Genomic DNA, 12,635 nt, shown 5'->3' on the forward strand with positions numbered 1-12,635 from the left:
AGTTCCACAGGAGAAGGTGTTGGGACCGCTGCTTTTTAAGATGTATGCCAATGATTTGGACTGCAGTGCTCATGGATTTGTGGCTAAATTTGCAGAAAATACAAAGATAGGTGGAGGAGCGTATGGCAGTGAGGAAACAGAGAACCTGCAGAGAAACTTAGATAGTTAAGGGGAATGGGGAAAGAAGTGACAAATGAAATACAATGTTGAAAAGTGTATGGTCATGCACTTTGGTGTAAGAAATAAATGGGCAGACAATTATTCAGATAGGGAGATAATTAAAAATGAAGAGATGCAGTGACCTAGGAGTCCTTGTGCAAAATACCCTAAATGTTAAGATCCAGGTTGAGTCAGTTGTGAAGAAGGCAAATGCAATGCTGGCATTCATTTCTAGAGGTATAGAATATAAGAATAGGGATGTGATGTTGAGGGTCTATAAGGCACTTGTGAGACCACACTTGGAGTAATGTGTGCAGTTTTGGGCTCCTTATTTTAGAAAGGATATACTGACTTTGGAGAGGGTTCACGAGAATGAATCCAGGAATGAAAGGGTTACCATTTGAGGAACGTCTGGCAGCTCTTGGGCTGTATTCCCTGGAGTTCAAGAGAATGAGCTGGGATCTCATAGAAACATTCAGAATGTTAAAAGGCCTTAACAGATTAGATATGGCAAAGTTACTTTCCATGGTAGAGGATTCGAGGACTAGAGGGCATGGCTTTAGGGTTGAGGGACGTCCTTTCAGAACTGAGATGCAGAGAAATTACTTCAGTCAGAGGGTAGTAAATCTGTGGAATATGTTGCCACGAGTGGCTGTGGAGGCCAAGACATTGGATGCATTTAAGGCAGAGATAGATAGTTTCTTGATTAGCCAGGCCATCTAAGGGTATGGGGTGAAAGCAGGGGAGAGGGGATGACTGGAATAATTGGATCAGCCCATGATTGAATGGTGGAGCAATCTCGATAGGCCAAATTGCCTACTTTTGCTCCTATAACTTATTGTTAAGTATCCCGTAACTGGATAACTCACCATGGAGTCTGATGGCACTATTTTCGAACGTTTTATTCATAAAGGGGGCACAAAATTAAGGTTAAACCAAACATTCAGAACATATACATCAGCAAAACTCAATCTAAAGCGCGGGTATAGCAATAATCATCATTAAGAAATAATCTCGACTGTTGTCTAGGGGATAATATATTGTCCGTTGGAAATATAAAAGTCACTCAGAAGTCTGCAGGCTTCAGTCTTTTTTGGGGAATCGCTGGGTTTCACGTGTTTCAGAGAGAGTGAGGAGAAACGACAAAACTTGCCCGGGTCTTTGACGAAGCAACTCCATTAAATCAGGGGAGCGTTGTTTCCCTGTTATTAGTTTGAAGTCCTTCTCGGTATTATCAGCCACCCGCTCCCCAGGCAGAGAAGTTACAGAGCACACGTGGCTTTTGACTGGCTTCCAGCTATCACGAGAGCGTTGGGCGATCGAGTCCTTCTGGTGCGTCTCTCTGCGGTACCGCCTTTTGCAGTCCCCTTTTATCTTGACTTGCAGAGTTGTAGATGTCCATCAAAGTAGGGTGATGCAATCCCCACCCCCACATTGCCCGAGGGTGTCCATATCCGTGGTAGCTGTCACGTAGCAGAGTGTCCCTTAGCACAGGTGTCTCTAAGAGCCATGGCCAAAACCGTTACATTGTCTCTCATTTGCCTGGGTCCGAGACCCGAATTAATAGTGCTCTTGCGATTCTCCGGAAGGAGGGGGCTGCTCCCGCCCCTTCGGCCCCTCAGAGCCGTGGTACATTCATAACACCTCCCCTCTAAAAAAACGTTTTTTACCAGCGGTTAAAAACGGAGTTGTACAGAGTCTTACATGGTTTTTAATCTAACAGAATACCCAAGCTTTTTCTTTTAATTACAGAGTTATACACTTAGTTCAGCATCGAGATAAACAATCCGCTAGCATATTATCACTCCCCGTAACGTGCTGTATCTTAATATCGAATTCCAGCAGCATCAGACTCCAGCTCAATAACCTCCTGTTTTTATTTTCCATATTGGCCAGGAATACCAACGGGTTGTGATCGGTTTTCATGGCCGCACCGACCACCGCGGGGGTAGTGTCATGGTACCTTTTCATCATGTTCACGTGAACTAACTGTGTCGGCTTTCGCCGATCGGGGGTTTCAATCACGTAATTCAGCGAGTCTATTTTCTTATGCTCTGTATATGGTCCTGGAAACCTCGCCTGAAGGGGATGGTTAACTACCGGAAATAGGACCAAAACCTTGTCGCCTACGTAAAACTCTCGTTCTCTCGCTCTCGGGTTATACCACTAGCTCATTTTTTTCCTGGGATTCTTTAAGGTTTTCCTTTGCCAAGGCGAGTACTTTATGCAGCCTCTCCCGGAATTTCAGAACATAGTCGATCACGCTGACTTGAACGGTCGGGCTGGACCACTTTTCTCTCAGGAGGGTTAGAGGGCCCCTGGGTCTGTGACCGAAAATGAGCTCAAACGGACTGAACCCCAGTGAGCACTGGACTGTATCCCTGACGGCAAATAACAGAAGGGGTAAAGCCTCATCCCAGTCTCGAACGTTCTCCTGACAATAAGTTTTAAGCATGGTCTTTAGTGTAGCGTGGAACCTTTCCAACGCCCCTTGTACCCGGGTGGTACACGGAGGCTAGAATTTGTTTGATCCCTAGCTGGGTCATCATCTGCCGAAATGCGTTAGATGTGACTGTATCTCCTTAGGCAGCCCCACTGTGGTAAAGAAACTGATGAGGGCCCTCACCACCACAGCGGTCCTAATATTACCCAGAGGCACAGCCTCTGGAAATCGTGTAGCGGCACACATCATGGTCATGATATACTGCAGCCCCCTCCCAGTTTTAGGTAGCGGTCCCACAAAATCCACAATGATTCGGGAGAAAGGCTCCTCGCACGCGGGGATGGGTCGGAGGGGTGCCTTAGGGATAACTTGGTTCGGCTTACCCACCATTTGGCAGGTATGACACCTTTTACAATATTCAGTAATCTCTTTTCTCATGTTTGGCCAATAGAACTCACTTTGAACCCGATCCACTGTCTTCGTTATTCCCAGATGCCCACCTAACGGTCCCTTATGAGCTAAGTTCAGAATTTCGTCCCAATACGCTTTCGGGACTACTATCTGATGTACCACCGCCCAGTCCTCATCGACCGACACCTTGGGGGGCCTCCACTTCCTCATCAACAAGTTACTTACTACCTGTTGATGATGGTTACTTCAGGTAGTAACCTTCGGGCTCGGTTTCAACCTCGGTCTCCGAAAGAACCAACTCTCTCAAGGCTATCAGCTCCTCGTCACTTTCCTGTTCCCGTACAAACTCTCGTCTGGCTAAGGGCAGGTCTACCTCCCCCTGTTTACTCTCTCCCCCCTCCTTACTCTCCGGTTTACCTTCCTCGAACCCTCGCTGGTACAGAGTCGGTAAAAACGTGTCGGCCAAATCAAAACCGGCCAGATTTAGACTGCTCTCTCTCAGCTGTCTTTTTCGACATGCTGCGAGTGACCGCGCAGGCGGGGTATATCTTCAGATCGGAGGGAGGGGCCTCAATCCTCGCAGGCTGGGTTGTCAGCTTCACGGCTGTTCCCATTTTCCCTCCCGCTAGGTCGTTCCCCAGAAGGACATCCACGCCTTCCCCCGGCAACTCCGGCAGGACCCCCAGCTCCACTGGTCCCGACACCAACTCACAATCTAGAAGGACCCTATGCAAGGATACCAATTTGTAAGCCCGGAGAATGTCCTCCTTTACTTCAGTATAATTCTTTGCTTCCCCCTCCTCCAGGGATAACGCCACATATGCTCGTTGGGCCTTCCCCTTTAACACACTTTGTAACAACGCCACCCACTGCTCTTTTGGCCACTTCTGATTTACTGCCACCTTTTCAAAAAACAAGAAATAACTATCGACATCTGTCTCCTCGAATGGGGGTACCAATCTCAACTCCCTACTAACATTAAACCGCTCCGCTCGGTCTAACTCTTGATCTCTTCGGTCGTTCCTTATCTTCTCCATCTCCCAGTCAAGTTGCCTCCGTTTCTCATTCTCGACTGCTTCTAGCTCTTTAGGTGAATTTCATGCTGTCTTTGCCTTTCTTTCTCTCTCTCAGCCGCTTCCAGCTCTTTTAACTTAATTTCATGTTCCAGCCTTAATTTCTCTATCTCTAACTGAACCGTCCAAATTGATGGTACCTTTTCAGGGATATCTCCCAATACCTCAGCTTCAAACACCTTCTTCCCAATGTACTACTGGGTTGTGGCCCTTCGCACCTCCCGCTTTTTCATGGACGACCTCAGGTTCAACCCCTTCGCCAAATTTAACAATTCTGATTTGGTGGCCGCCTCACAGTTGGGTTTTTCATAAATTCACCCACGTCTATCTTTGCTGGTTTCCCATCTGGCTACCCGCATAACCAGATTCAAGTTTTGGACTACAAGCCCGATTCACTGGCCTCCCAATTTGGTTTCAAATCCCGGACAAGAAACCCCACGTTGTTACGTATCCCGTAACTGGATAACTCACCAGCAAAGATAGAGAGGTCCGTTGGAGTCTGATGGCACTATTTTCGAACGTTTTATTCATAAAGGGGGCACAAAATTAAGGTTAAACCAAACATTCAGAACATATACATCGGCAAAACTCAATCTAAAGCGCGGGTATAGCAATAATCATCATTAAGAAATAATCTCGACTGTTGTCTAGGGGATAATATATTGTCCGTTGGAAATATAAAAGTCACTCAGAAGTCTGCAGCCTTCAGTCTTTTTTGGGGAATCGCTGGGTTTCACGTGTTTCAGAGAGAGTGAGGAGAAACGGAAAAACTTGCCCGGGTCTTTGACGAAGCAACTCCGTTGAATCAGGGGAGCGTTGTTTCCCCGTTATTAGTTTGAAGTCCTTCTCGGTATTATCAGCCACCAGCTCCCCAGGCAGAGAAGTTACGGAGCGCACGTGGCTTTTGACTGGCTTCCAGCTATCACGGGAGCGTTGGGCGATCGAGTCCTTCTGGTGTATCTCTCTCTGGGGTACCGCCTTTTGCAGTCCCCTTTTATCTTGACTTGCAGAGTTGTAGATGTCCATCAAAGTAGGGTGATGCGATCCCTACCCCCACATTGCCCAAGGGTGTCCATATCCGTGGTAGCTGTCACGTAGCAGAGTGTCCCTTAGCACAGGTGTCTCTAAGAGCCATGGCCAAAACCGTTACATTGTCTCTCATTTGCCTGGGTCCGAGACCCGAATTAATAGTGCTCTTGCGATTCTCCGGAAGGAAGGGGCTGCTCCCGCCCCTTCGGCCCCTCAGAGCTGTGGTACATTCATAACATTATGGTCTTATGTTTATTTCTGATTTGGTGTTATATAGATACAGCAGTCCTGCTTGACACAATCAGAAGTAACGTTCAGAATAATTCAAAAACCACTTTAGATTTAACTTAAATTTTGAACATACTGGCTGGGGTGTGGGATGCTATGGTTGATGAAACATTGGGGAGTGATTGTTTTCGTATCTTCATAATCTTGAGTTTGGATATATATCAGGAACAGGAAGCCACCTGTAGGAGGTGAAGTATTTGGTAAAGTACATTCAGAGAAATTTAAGTTTTTATGTGATGATGCATCAGTGTCCGAGTGATATTATTAAGAATAAAATAGCACAGGCCCTGGTGAGGATAGCAGTGATTTACTGGAGATAATATTGGAAGGGATATTAAACTTGGAGATGTTTGGGCTATGATTTTAAAAAATGGTGGGATTTGTAAGGATTATAATATTTCAGTATTGATTAATGAGGGCAAAATTATTGTTACTGAAACAGGGAAGGTTGAGTTACTGGCTGGGTCATTTGCTCCGAATCGTAATCGGGCTAAGAGAAGATGTTCAACAATATTGGGTTAAGTTTCGAAGTGAATACCCTGATGTATTGGAAGTCTTCTGTAGCAACTCTGATGTAGAGTTTTCTTTGTATGAATTTAAGAAGTCTATTGTTAATGCAGATAAGATGTCCCCGGGAAAAAGTGATAAATGTTATTTTATGGTAAGACATATGAGTGACCCATCCAGGCAGATGGGGCTCGTTAACCATGGATGGTATCTCATCTAGGAGAGGGAAAACTCCGATTTCAAACCTTCGCTGCCTTGCAGCTATACCTGCTTACGGGAAAGGCTTTGGGAGTAAACCCTGAGGAAAAATCCGGAGTCGGAGTCCCGAAGGCGGCTGACTGCTGTACCCAGCACTGCCATGGTTAATCCTGCAATGTTGCTGGCACCAAACTCTATCGACTTTTGTCGTTCCTTTGGACCCGTCATCAGCATGGAGAGGGGATCCCTCTGCATGGGCGACAGACAGATCTCCATATCAATTCTGCCCTGGAGTGGCCACTCTCTGTGACTACCAGAGGCGCAGTACCCATGGGCGACCTCGACTATGAGTGACAACTCTTTTGAGAAAATATTAGCATTTTTGAATAGTATTTGAAGCTTTGGCCATTTTTCCTCCTCATGAAAAATGGCAGTAGCAGTGCCTATTCTAAAACATGGGAGATCCTCGTCTGATTCTTGTAGTTATGGGTCTATATCATTAAAGTCTCATTTATGTAAACTATAGAACATATGGTAATCGTGCATTTGAATTATATTTTGGAGAAGACAAGCGATATAACGTTTTGTTAGATTGTGTTAGAAATGGTTTTCGTTTTGTAAGATGATAATAGGAAAGGACACTTAAATAAAGATGTGACAATAGCAGTATTTTTGATATGTTCTGGAGGAAGGAATTTTTATTAAATTATGGAAATTAGGAGTGAGGGGAGATGGTATAATTTGTCTGAGCTTTTTATTTGGACGGTCTAAGCAGGCACCAGTGGGCATATTACGTTTGCATATCTATAAGATAGAGAAGAGGACCCCACAACACAGTATTTATAGCCCTTTATTATTCAATATTATGATTAATGATATTTTCTCTGAGATAGGTACTCTGGTGAGTAAATCACTGTATGCAGATGATGTGTCCTGATGAAGGGTCTCAGCCCGAAACGTCAACAGTGCTTCTCCTTGTAGATGCTGCCTGGTCTGCAGTGTTCCACCAGCATTTTGTGTGTGTTGTTTGAATTTCCAGCATCTGCAAATTTCCTCGTATACGTAGATGATGCAACTTTATGGATTGGGGTAGCAATTTCAATCTTACTGTGCAGAGGATGCAATTTACAATAAACAAGTTTGAACAGTGGGCAAATAGACGAGGATTTTAGCTTTCAGTCTCGAAAACACGTTGTGTTTTACAAACAGGATTAATAGACCTCCACTAGATCTGAAATTATATGATAAAGCTCTTGAATAAGTGTCTGAGGTAACATTTCCAGACATTTGGATGGATAACAAGCTGGCATGCAGCACCATATCTTTAGAAAAATTGATATATGTAAAGGAACATTAAATGTCTGCAGGCATCTATTTGGGTATTCTTGGGGTGCAACACGAAAATCTTTGTTGAACATTTATATTTGTTTAATTAGATCCATTTTTGATTACGGCTGTGAGGCTTATGGATCAGCTTCATCTTCAACTTTAGAAAGTTTGGACATGATCCAAGCACAGGCTTTAATATTTAATTGTGGTGCAGAAAGGTAGTTTCCTGTTTCGGCCTTACAGGTTGAAATGGGACAATTGCCCTTACAATGACGTTGAATTTGATGTCAACATACTGGATTAATTTGAGGGTGTAAACAAATGATCATCCTGTGAAAGATGTGCCAGAGGACTGTTGGGAAAATCACAAGAAGAATGTTTTAAGTTTTGGATGGCTAGGTTCGTATCAGGCTGGGAATATGGGTGTATTGGATGATACAATATGTCCCACTGTAGATTTCTCTGTAAACCCACCTTGTTTTTTCCAATGGCATCACTAGATTTCAGGTTACATGATTGGTTCTGAAAGTCTGTTGGTTTATCAGTGTATTAATGAAATTTATTATCATACGGTAACCATTTTTACAGAAGGATCAAAAGATAATTTGGCTGGGAATGTTTGTATGGCTCTACTTTTCATGTGTGCCAGAATTGCAAGTAATGATAATGATATCAATTACCAGCCATTTATCAGTATATGAAGCAGAATTCTTTGCAATCATGTAAGGGTTACAGTGGGTGGAAGAAATTGGTCCTTGCAAACTTGTAATTTGTTCAGAATCCTTTTCAGTTTTGATGATGCTGAAAATAGGTAATTCTAGCAGTAGGTCAGATTTACTGTTAGAATCTCATCGAAGAGTATTGCATATACAAAGTTTGGTTTAAATGTCTGCATCTTATGGGCCTGCACATCGCAATGTCGAGGGAAATCATGAGGTTGACTGCTTCGCAACAAAAGCTGTTAAAAGTTTAACTGCAGCTATAGACCTTCCACTTAGCAAATCAGAAGCTAAGGGGTGGAGAATTAAAGGTTATGGCAAGACTTGTATGTTAATGGGCATAAGGGCAGACACCTTTACAGAATGCATAAACCAGTTGGGTTTACTGTACAGAAAAAATTATATTGACACAACTTAGATTTGCCCACACCATGCTTAATTATACCTTTTATCTGATTGGTGAATATTATTCTGTATTGTGTACATTTTGTCGTTATGAAACAGTTACACACATACTATTTCAGTGTGAAGTATATAAGGCTGAAAAATCAGTTGCAGTCTCAGTACAATCTTTGGGGGTTGATGGTTTTCAGATAAAAACTTCATAAAGTTTTGGGAGTGACTTCAAGGTAATTCACAGTATTGAGCAAGAAGAGCCATGAAATAAGGGTAATGTCACAATTGTATTTGGGGAATTCAATATGGGGATTGAATCTCAATATGAGATTGGGGAAAATCAGGTTGGAGTCGGATAACAAGAGACAGAATATGTTGTATGCCTAAGAGATGGCTTTTCAGCGCAGCTTGTGTTTGGGCCTACTTGGGGAAAGGCCATCTTAAACATGATAGACATGTCCCACATACGAATTTCTCAAAAGGCAGGGGTAGGCTGACAAGTGAAGTTAAGGTCTGCTTCAATCAGAAGGAAATGGCATATAAGGTAGGAAAAGTAAGTGGGATGTTGGATTATTGGGATGCTTTTAAAATCCAACAAAAGGCAACTAAAAAGCAGTAAGAATGGCAAAGATGAACTATGAGGACAACCCAGCCAATATAAAACAGTATACTAAATGATTTCTTTTCAGTTACGTAAAGAGTGAAAGGGAGATGCGAGTTGATATTGGACCAACTGGAAAATGATGCTGGTGAGGTAGTAATAGGGGACAAAAAATGGCACATGAACTTAATGAATACGTTCAATCAGTCTTCACTGTGGAAGACACAGCAGGGGTGAGTGCCTTTGCTGTTACAAAGGGAAAAGTGCTAGACAAACTTAAAGATCTTAAGGTGGACAAGCCACCTAGACCAGATGGACTACATTGCAGAGTCCAGAGAGTGGTTGCTGAAGAGATAATAGATACATTGCTGATGATCTTTCAAGAATCACTTGATTCTGGCATGGTCCTGGAGGACTGGAAAATAGGAAATTGCACTCTTTAAGAAGGGAGGAGGGCAAAATAAAGGAGATCATAGGCCAGCTAGCCTGACCTCAGTGGTTCGGAAAGTATTGCCGTCTTTTATCAAGGATGAGTTTTCGAAGTGTCAGCATGGGTTCTGTAAAAAAAAACATGCCTAACAAATCTGTTAGAGGTCTCGAAGGAAGCAAAAATGAGGGTGGACAAATGAGAGGCAGCAGATATTATTTACTTGGACTACACATGCTGAACTAGATGAAATCCTATGGCATGACAGGAAATTGGCAGGGATAGAGGAATGGCTGACAGGCAGGAGGCAGAGAGTGGGAATAAAGGGGGCCTTTTCAGGTTTACTACCTTAGCAGTCTGTATTGGGATTGCTACTTTTCACATTGTTTGTCACAATTTAGATAATGGAACTAATAACTTTGTAGCAAATTTTGCTGATGATAGAAAGACAGGTGGAGGGGTAGGTAGTGCTCAGGAAGCAATACCATTGATTGCAGCAGGACTTATTGGAAGAACGTTTTAAAAAAAGTGGCAGATTGAATACAGTGTTGGGAAATGTATGGTGATGCATTTGGTTGAAGAAATAATGTGCACTATTATTTAAATGGGGAGAAAATTCAAACATCAGAGGTGCAGGAGTAGGAGGTGTAGGAGTTCTCGTGCAAGAGTCTCAGAAGGTTATTTTGCAGGTTGAGTCTGTGGTAAAGGAGGGAAATGAAATGTTGGCTTTTCTTTGAAGGGGAATAAAATATTAGGTAAGGAGAAACCAAGACAGAAACCAAGCTGTACTTGTAGTTTTGTCAATGTTTTCGGTCCCTAATCTCAGAAAGGAAAAGGGATCTCATTGAAACCTATGGAGTGTTGAAAGGACTAGATAGGGTGGATGTGGAGAGGTTATTTCATGTGGTTGGGGTATCAGACTAGAGGTAACATCCTCAAAATTGAGGGGAGATCTTGAAAAGAGGTAAGGAGGAATATTTTTAGTCAGAGAGCAGTGAACCTGTAGAATACTCTGCCACAGACTGCGGTGGAGGCCAAGTCTGTGGGTATATTTAAGGTGGAAAATTATCATTTCCTGATCGATCAGGCCATCAAAGGATATAGCGAGAAGGCAGGTGTTATGGGGATCAGCCATGATGGAATGGAGGAACAGACTCGATGGGCTGAAAGGCCTAATTCTGCTCTTTTGTCTTATGGTCTTACCAAGATTCACCCTTTCCATTAGCATCTGCCCTCTTGACCCACTTAAACAGTTTTTGGTGTGTGGACCTTAGGACCCGGAGGAGCTCAGGACCCGCTGCCCGCGGCTGCTACTGAAGCCACAGTTCCTTTGACAGATGTAGTGAATGAGTTAAAATTAATGGATCGATAATTCTCATCTCATGTTTATTTCACATTATACATTTACAGGGACTTTACTCCTGACGCCAGTCTCGGGATCAGACCCGTTTATAGATCAGGAGCGGAACCAGAGCAGATTCTTAGCCACTGGATTTCATTTGAAGGCACGAAGAAAGGATAAAGTTTCTCAGTCAATTTATTCCCAGTGAAGGTGTGGAGATAGGACTTGGTCTCCGCGTTGTAAAATGAATCTGTCCCAGATTCATAACTGCAATAAACTCCCACCCTCCCTAGGATTGGGACCGGTAAGGAGACAGGACACAGTGGAGGTGAAAACACCGATCACATCATCAATCCGTGTGATGATCCAGAATCCGGTTTCTGGACTTGGACTAAATTCTCCTTTCCTTTCCATTGAATCTGTGGGATTCCAAGACACCAGTACCGGATCTCCGCCATCTCCACCTCAGTAATATCTCCCTGATATGACACCTTCCGATCCCAGCACACATTCCCAGTCTGCGAATCTCTTCCTGGTGTCAGGGAGATCTCTCTGGGTCCCGATCCATCTCACACCCTTCCGATCCTCAGACACCTCGAGCCGTGGATTCGCCATTTCCACATACAGCGTGACAGAGACTGGGGTGGGATTAGAAGCAGAGAAGTAGAGATTCCCCGGGGATCAGGGGGTTACTTGGGCAGCACGGCCCCGGGAGTAGGAGGAGACTCAGGAAGTGCGGCCTCGCGAGCTGGTGGAAAGGCCACTGGGCCTCAGGCAGTACGGTGGCCGGCAATAAGCTTACCGGGACTTTTACCCAATGGCAGCAGATGTACAACAAGTATCTGCCCGAGGTTCATCCCCCGGGATGGACAGCACAGCTTTCCTGATCAACAGACACAAAATGCTGGAGGATCTCAACGAGTCAGGCAGCATGTGTGGAGAGAGATGGAGAGTCTACGTTATAGGTCGACATCATTTCTCAAGAATAGAAATAAATAGGGGAAGTAGCCAGTAGAAAACGGTGTGCGTTGGGTAGGATTCAGATGGGAAGGGGGTGAGTGAATACTGGATGGACTTAAACAGGACGTCACATGGTTTCTTCGACCCAACCTGTTCGTGCTGACCAACTGGATTTAATGAGATCGTCCCACTTGCCCTATTTGTTTCCACCTTTCTTATCCATGTATCTATCAAGATGTATTTTAAAATATTGTAACTGCACCCACCACTACAGTTGAACAAGGACCCGTTGTAAATTTAGATAACCCTCTTCCCTGTGCACAACACCATGATTTTTAGTGTCATCCACAAACTTACTATGTCACTTACATTATCACCCAAATCATTAATATGAATAACAAACACCCACGGGCCCAGCCCCGACCTCTGCAGGTCACAGGCCTCCAGTCCACTGTGTTTAAGAGACACTTGGACAGACACTTCAATAGGCAAGGCACAGAAAGAGACTGATCTAATGCCGGCCAAAGTGATGAATGTAGATGGGTAAATAGGTCAGCACAGGGGTGATGGGTCAAAGGGCACATTCTATGCTGTACGATGATGGCTCTGTGACATAAAACATGGAGATTTACAGTACATTTCAGGCTATTCGGCCCTTAATGATGTGCCGACTATGTAACCTACTGTAGAGGCTGCCTATAATTTCCCGAGCGCATAGCCCTCTATTTTTCTAAGCTCTATGTACCTTTCTAA

The 12,635-nt window shown here is 43.9% G+C and overlaps 1 long non-coding RNA gene across 1 annotated transcript in view; it reads right to left on the reverse strand.

Annotated features, from left to right (window-relative positions):
- Positions 1 to 1,045: 1,045 nt before the first annotated feature.
- Positions 1,046 to 12,635, reverse strand: part of LOC132395805 (uncharacterized) — a 36,470-nt gene continuing 24,880 nt past the window's right edge. The window contains exon 2 of the long non-coding RNA XR_009512747.1: positions 1,046 to 5,582. This is a non-coding gene — a long non-coding RNA (uncharacterized LOC132395805). The remainder of the gene's footprint in view (positions 5,583 to 12,635) is intronic.

The sequence above is a fragment of the Hypanus sabinus genome, chromosome 6, assembly GCF_030144855.1.
Source record: "Hypanus sabinus isolate sHypSab1 chromosome 6, sHypSab1.hap1, whole genome shotgun sequence".
Classification (NCBI taxonomy): domain Eukaryota; kingdom Metazoa; phylum Chordata; class Chondrichthyes; order Myliobatiformes; family Dasyatidae; genus Hypanus; species Hypanus sabinus.